Source organism: Euprymna scolopes, chromosome 2, assembly GCF_053919585.1.
Source record: "Euprymna scolopes isolate OS-2025 chromosome 2, ASM5391958v1, whole genome shotgun sequence".
Lineage (NCBI taxonomy): Eukaryota > Metazoa > Mollusca > Cephalopoda > Sepiida > Sepiolidae > Euprymna > Euprymna scolopes.
In genome coordinates this window covers 53756632-53765332 of record NC_136483.1, presented here as the reverse complement: position 1 = coordinate 53765332, position 8701 = coordinate 53756632, and positions in this window count along the sequence as shown.

Sequence of the window (8701 nt, the reverse complement as noted above, 5' to 3'; positions counted from 1 at the left end):
GCTGAAACAAAAGTGTATAAAAATAGAAAAAGGGTTCTTGGTCTTCGGGCCAGGATCAAAGTGCAGTATCTGTTCTGATATTTCACTTCACTTTTGTATTCTCGGTTAGTTGAGGAGAAATTCTTCACGACTGATACAATTTTTATTTTTGTTACTAATGAGCGTGCCCCTTTTTGGGGAGCTGGTTTCGCCCCACATTAAAACGACCTTGTGTCTAACTCTACTCTCGTGGGGAGGCTAGTAAACAAAAAGCAGTGTATAAAAGTCTATTTTCAGTATGAAAAGTAAATTTGTGAAACTGTACCTTTTGTACATATTAAACAAATTGTTCACAAACACACAATAAGTAAATGATGGAATATATTTACAACAGTATTTGATTTCTAATTTTTGCTATTCATATATGTTTGTGTAGGCAAATACTTTTATTAAATGAAATGATTTATTATGAGGCTGCAGAAAATCTATAAATAAAACCTAAATAGAATTACAACCTGCGCTCAAGAATAAAAACAATTTTAATGCTACTTTGGATTTTTTTTATATTCTCAGACACTGAGATAATTTATAAACTGCAACATTAACTGTGTTCACCAACAGTGTTGAACATTGAAAAGCTACAATTTTCATTTAATTTAGCCATAATGGCCATCAGATTATTTTTACAGAAAAATATTTAAAGGGGTTAATTAGACTTTAGTGAATATAAATATTATAATAACACAAAGAAAAACTACCATACTAGTTTAATATTTTTTATAATCCATTGTTGTTACCGAAGAGCTATTTTTTCTCAACCACTAACTTAAACCTGAGGCTAGCGACTGTCATGTCCGACCTAGAATTAGTCATTTGTATTAGGTCCATTTATGTTATAAACTTAATTCTAATTCTAATATAATTTACCCGATTTTTTTTTCTTATTCTTATATATTCTCAATCAAATTTTACATATCTTATTCATGCCAAAATTATTTTGAAATTTTAGTAAAACTAATTTTGAAAAACGTGTGAAAAGCAGAAACTAAAAACACTTATAGGATAGTATCACCTTGACAATTTTTTTAAAACTTAGAAATAAGCTTAAATCAATATATATATATATATATATATATATATATATATATATATATACACACACATACATTATATATACATACATATACACATACACACATATATATATATATAATGTATGAGAAAAGAACATGAATTTTAACTAGAGTTTGTGGTTTCAATCCCTAGAGAAGCACCATAAAGTAAAATAGATAAGAATATGTACTAAATATCTAAAAGGCTTGAAACACAGAAAGAGACTATTTTACCAGAGCAGATTAAATAAATGGTTCTATTCAAAATGTAAAATAACTATGAAAGTCACTTGAACATGTCTGAAGTTTACACTAGATAAAACGTTCTAAAACTGGCAATAACCAGTTGACGTTCATACATTTAACCAGAGTACATATGCGCCCAGCTTTCCAGAGACAATAAGTACGTGATAAACTAAAGTCCAATATTTACTTTTGCTCATACCAGTCGAAGATACGTCATTAACAATCAGTTCAATGGAGTTTGGTCAGCTAAGACATCATATCGTAAGATTGCATCCTTTCAGGTTGTATCTTTTCTCAGAAGTGTTTGTTTATTGTTAATCGCCTGAGACCCCCTCTCTCTCCCAACGAAGGATGCTTAGGCTATGTTTTCTGGGCCAAAATTCACCGTCTTGGGTGAGCTGGCTTTTCCATCTGTCCTGAATCTTCTTGCTTTCTGCATCATCTTTGTTCAATGAGAGGAAGGTAAATATCGAGTCAACAGATGCTGACATGTATGCAATATCTCAGAGCCAACAAGTGCACTCATCGAATCATTTTTTGTTTAAACAAAAGGTAACATGCATGCAGCACATTAGTGTCAAAACTCAACATGTAGGAAGGACATCAGTCAATAAGCTGTCATGCATGCAGCCTTTCAGTTGACGTGCATACAATACATCAGATTAAATGTGAACATTGACCAAGTGTCGTTGTTTTTTTATTTTTTTAGATAATGTACAAGGTTCATTTGTATACTTCATAATATCGTGAAATTTCTTTTTAAAATAAAATCTTTCAAAAATATATAACTTTAGCTTAAAGCAATAACAAAAAGGATTGCCAAAAAAAGTAAAAAATTCAAGAACTCTAAATCATGTACGACAACCTATGTTGTTTCATCATAAAAAGTATGAAAAAAAAAACCATAATAGTAATTGTAGGCATAGTATGGCTGAAATATAAAAGCATGAAATGAATTGCGTTCAAAAGAATTTAAAAAAAAAACTCGATAAAAAAAAATCGATAAACGTACAAGAAGTTAATTTCAAATTAGTTATAAATAAAGATATTAAAGAGCATACATTTTAAAATGTTTTTTAAAAAGGAAACAAATATGAAAAATAGAAAAGTAATGATATATTAAAAATTTGATAATTTGTTAATTATGGTAATTACTCACCAGCAGGAGTTTGGAAACTGACAAAAAAAGAAAAAGATAAGAAAATGTATATTGAAATATGTATAATCGATCAAAATGATTGCACACTACAAAGTATTAAAATGCAAAAGCGAATAATTTTTTTTATTAGAATTAGTTGACTTTCAGTAAGCAAGTCAAAATATCAATTTAGGTCATATTGAAGGTGTATTAAATTAAAAATGTTATTCCATTTTATTGTGAAAATTGAATGTTAAAATTTAATAAGATATCTTTTGGTTTGTTTTGATGGCGCTTTTGTAGAGAAATAACTTTAGTTGACTAAAAGATTTATCATTTTTTCCAAAGAGAATTTTGGACACTCATCATCGTATCTTATAAATCCGAAGCCAAATTTTGTGAAATTGGCTTTTTTTGCAGAAGCTTTGGCCTTCAAACATAGTATTTGGCTTTTTTCAAAGTGTAACATACGGACTAAGAAAGGAACAAGCAGAATATTATATAAATGAATAAAATAAACTGCAAGCAAAAAATAACTGTATAATAAAGGCCAAAAATGATGAATATGTACTAATTATACTTCTGGGATTAATTGTAAAGCAGCTGTAAAAGAAGTATCATGTTATATGGCAGCAAATGCTGGGCTTTTCTCTAGTCCTTTCTTGTCTTACTACAGCACAATGACAGATCCATAATCAAATGGGTCTGTGATGAGAATATGATCGAACCCAACATATTAGGTCTGGAGATTTGATGAAACCCTACATTTTCCCAGCCTAAACGTTGTGTAGAATTTCTGGGGTGTGCTTGATCATTGCACTAAATTCTTGATGCACACGGATCGTCCACTTCATTTACATGATTCACTGATCAGGTTTCGGTACTTATGTGGCAGTCAAGGCTTGAATGACGTTTCTTAATTTTTGAGATGAGGATTGGTTATTCAGATTATTATTCATCGGACTACTGTTCTAATCTTGAGTCAGATTTTCACAACGTTTCGGTCGATGTAACCTCCGACCTTTTCAAGTGTATCTTGTTGGACTCAGGAATGTTTCTGTCGAACTCGGGAATTTGGGTGGAATTTCGAGCAGAACCCTTTACAACTAGAGCACACTATGTAATACGTATAGTGTGATGTAATATCATGTAAATAAAGGGTTCCACTCAAAATTCCGTCCAAATTCCCGAGTTCGACAGAAACATTCCCGAGTTCGACAAGATACACCTGAAAAGGTCGGAGGTTACATCGACCGAAACGTTGTGAAAATCTAACTCAAGATGAGAATAGTAGTCTGATGAATAATAATACGAAGGCTTGAATCTTTTCCCTACATTACTGTAACTTTTATGAAGCTTATTAAAACAAAGCATCAACAAATACAATTGTTTGGGGTTTCATGATAGTCATCTTTAAGAATGTGCATGTACACACTTAAACAACCCAACCTTTTCTCAAAACTATTCGAACGCCCAACTGTTTTGTGTATTCAGTTTTTTGTAGACTATTATCCTTATCTTCATAGCTGTTATTGTTTCACCACGTTTCGGCCTACTCATTCTCTGGCCTTCTTCAGGTGGTAAAATGTAATGAAACAACAACTATGAAGATAAGGATAACAGTCGCAAAAATTGGATATGAAATTATGAAGCATCATCTAAAAGGAATAAAAAAAAATAATACCGTACTTTGGGGTAATTGCGCCATATCCGGGGGTACTTGCGGCAACTAAAAAAAAAGTGCTCTTTATATGCATGGTTGCTAAAAGAGTACTTTTAGCTAGTTGGCGCAATTACCACAGACTTGGTGCGATTGCCCCAAAGTACGGTATATAAAATCCAACTCTTTTGGTTGGTGACTCAGATGAAAGAAACCAAATTCTCTTTACCAACTTGCCATATTCACTTACTGTTCCAATAATGTCACGCCCAGGAAACGTAGCCTCCTGCTAATTTTAAATGAAAAATTCCACTTTAATTAAACGTTAACTGAGAGTTACCATATTAATCATATTCTTACACACCAGTCTCTGGTATTGCTAGTCTTAAGGATAATGGGGTTACTTGGGTACAGTCATGTGGAGAATTCGTTCTTGTGGATAAATGGTTTCAGAAGAATGGATCACAAGAAAGTTGGCCAGCGAAGGAAAACTTGGAATATAATGATAACTGGTGAAGAGTAGAAATAGGAGAGAGAGATTATGAAATATTAAAAACGTCCGACTTCCTAGACAAAGCAAAAGGGACATATGTTGAATGTAAGATGGAAAGAAGACAAATATATTTAATGCTTGACATTCAAATTATTACATCATTAAAACCTATAAGCGAAATCATAAAATGCAGATTGTTTGGATGGTGGGGCTATTGAAAAGTTTTCTTACCTTGAAGATAAAGTTAGAGCCCGGAGAGGAGCTGGTATTAGTATGAATGCAAATTTTAAGAGTGGATTGAATAAATTTAGTGAACTTCTGACATTCTTAACCAATAAAGTGTTAGCACTGTCAACTAAGGAAAGGAAACGTAATGAAACAACAACTATGAATGTCCAACTCTCTATTGCACACTCTTTAACCCTTATCCTCGAGTGACCTCTTGGCCTTGATAAGTGGTGATGCCTTTGTAAGAAAAAAACAAAAAGAGGATATAACAGGCATCCGTATGCAGTGATGAACAGTGAGAGTAGAGGATATGTGTTGAATAGAGAAAAATGATATGAAAATAATACAATGATTATATAATAAGAGTCTTAAAAACAGATTTTGTAAACTGTTTTTGACTCCTAGTAGGGGGCATGAGACCAATGAATTTTCGTAGCTTTTTTGTCTGGCGTTTTGCTTATATATTTTGTCATTTTCCCCTATGCACACACATCACAATTTGGGAGATCATCTGAAGATATTATTTTCATGCCTTCGACTACATTTGGTAATTTTTTAATATCAGCTGTATTGCAGTGTTCTCGAATTTTATGCCAGGTTTTCAAGTCGTGACAGGCAGTTTTTGAGGGAACCATACTTTTTAAATAATATAGTCGGCCATTTTCTTTAATGTCAAATAGTTCCATTGGGGCATATCAATTTTGACTTGTTTTGGCCAAAATTTATATTCGCACCTTGTTTAATTGCAGCCTACATGGAAAATATGTCTTGCTTACATGTAGGTATGAACAGAGCATTTTTTAGAATACAGTTACAGATTTCGCCATTATTATTTTTTTAGGGATATTTTAGCATCGCCTCTTTTCAAGACTATATCATTTATTTGACTACCGTCGGCAAGTTAGACAAAATGACTTTGTGGATTAAAGTTTGAATCAAAATTAATAAAATCAGATTCCTTGGTGATAACGTGTGCTGTAGTACCACAGTCTACAAGGAGATGTTTTACCGTTTGTGGCATTGTCAAAGTTGCATGTAAATAGAAATGTATGTTCTTCCTCAAAGTTTTCAATGTTTTTACGGAGTCCATTTTAGAGCTTTTATATCGACATTGGAAACTTTTGTGGTTGGGTCGTCCACAATTATAGCAGATAATTTTATTCTTTTTGTTGGGAAAATTACTTTTGGATAATACGTTGCGATGAGGTGCGTAATTTGGTGGTGTCTGCTTTTCAAGAAGGATTTTTGAACTTCATAATATTGCTGGAGTTATTATTGCCCACAAGCATACGATTAGTCTCTTCGTAACTGCACAATGCCACTTTAAATCCCTTAAGGGTCATTGATATCAACAAGCTATCGCTTATTATTTCACCTGAGAGTTTTAACGTATTGGCGGTTTTTTTCCTGCCTTATAACATAGTCGGTAATAGTTTCATCCTCTTTACGTTTCAGAGACGTTAGTTCTGTATATAGAGATATAATTTTCGGTTTCCCTTTTGATAAATAATGTTCTCTTAATATGTTTAATGCTTTCCGTCCATCATCCAAGGCGTCTCTTATAATCAGAGACAGACTTCTGTCATCTAAGCATTGAATCAGTTCTGCAAAAATAGTCGCGTTCTTTTCGAGAAATTCGGGGTCGTTAGGATTCTCTGTTGAAGATTGTATCACTTTGTGTAGTTTTCGAATCCTTAGATATCCCAGAAATGTTACCTGCCACAATTCGAATTTAGATTCCGATCCGTCAAAGAAAAGACGATGGCTGTTTAGTCTTGAGACATTAACCTGTTTAGTGTTGAGACATTATGTTGAACAAAAATGGCGGCGTAGTTTAGATCAGATCCTGAGTGTAATTGGCAGATTTGATCATTCAGGGGGATTAATTTAGACAGTGTAGGGAAATGTATGCAGAACAGGAAACTTTGTTGGTATGGTCACTGTGAAAAAAAATCAATGATAGTTTTTAGGTTTAATTGAGGCAATGGTGGCCAGTTGGTAGGAGAAGGCCAAGGAAAAGATGGATTTGAGAGAAAGAGGGTTGAATAAAGACCTGGTCAGAAATAAGTTACTTTGTAAGTTAATTTCTAAAAAACTGCTCAGCATATGTCAGCATGTGAGACCGGCATAAATCCAAATATGATGATGCAGAGTTTGTAAAGACAGTTTAAAAGCAACCACTAAAAAAAAGAAAAACTGTAAGGAATGTCGTAATGAAGCAATAGTATAAAAATAAAAATAGGAAAGACAACACTAAAATCATGTACATCTTAAATTAAATATTAACCTACCATCCCCGCATTGTACAGCCTACCCCAAACTAGAAAATCAAACACCCCCTTAAGACTCATAAACTTCAGTATAGGTAGCACCGCCCATAGCAGTCACGAAAATATCACCAACCCTTATACACACACAAAATAGGGATTATTAGCCACTCACTTAGACTCAAGTGATCAATAAAATTCCCTATAGAAATCCATGAACATTTTAAACATAATATTCCTATTTACCAAGATATATATATTAAAAAGCTTTAACCTACTTGCAAAACATTACAAAAAATAAACAAATAAAAGAAAACATACTAACTAATCTTTTCTTAACACCATGTTTGACATATCCAAACACATCATCAATACAACTTATTTTAAATTCAACTCTGCCTGTTCTACAAGTACTTTAACGGTGAATGCTCCGACGAACTGCAAGCACTTGTACTCCCCGCGACGTAAATACCCCCCCGAAAAACCCGTCAAGCAGCTAAATCCCACCCCTTCACAGTAAAGATCCCTAGATGTAAGAGAGCCTTCTACTCCAGTAATTTCTTCCCCGGAACCGGTAGACTTTGGAATTCCCTTCCGGGTTCCTGCTTCCCCAACTGTACTGACATGCAGAAGTTCAAGTGCAACGTGAACCAACATCTTGCTGCCCAACTCCCTATATAGTACCCATATAGCTTATGTCTCTGATAGTAGCCCCCTACATCAAAGTGGCAATGTGCCTTGTTTGGGGTGAAAATGTAATAATAAAAAAAAAAACTATGAATACTACAACAAAATGTTGGTGTCATAATGGGCAACTCACTTGATGGCTTATTTGACTTATTGTTTAGTATTATCATAATATAACCTCTTTAAATATAGATTACCCCTAAAATTCAAAATACGTTAGGATCTCAATAGCATACGTTTTTCTTACTCTGAAACAAGCAAAAACAATATACGGTCGAATCTTCCATAACTTGAATCAAACAGCATTATATATTTTCTAGAGAATATATAGATCACAAATTATTCTAACTATGATAGGCAACGACAAAACAACATAAACGTTTAAAGATATTTCGCTCCTATATAACATTAAGATTAAAACTGATCTCATAATTGAGTTTTGCCTACGAGCTCTTAGAATATATAACAAAGAATGCAGATTTAGAATTCTCTAAAACTGTTGAAATACCCAAAACATCATTAAATATTGGAAAAATGAACATTATATATATATATATATATATATATATATACAACTAAAAAATTACGGAAAAGGTTTAAAGTCTTCAATTTTTTAATGGAAATGGAAGATATAATCCTAAAACCATGTGTAACTCGTGTGCCCACCATAGAATTTTGCAAAAAAAACCAGGAAGAAAGTATAGTACCTGTTCTGATGCTACATAGTCTATTCTGTCCGTCACTGAGGGAGAAGTGTAATTTCTTTACCAGAATCCAGTATGTCTAACTTTGCTCTAGCGGTAAAGCAAGTGTATAGGATAATGTTGAAATAAGTGTTCATGTAAAAATGATTGGATAGGATGTTACGTGGGCAAAGTGAGAGGATTTAAT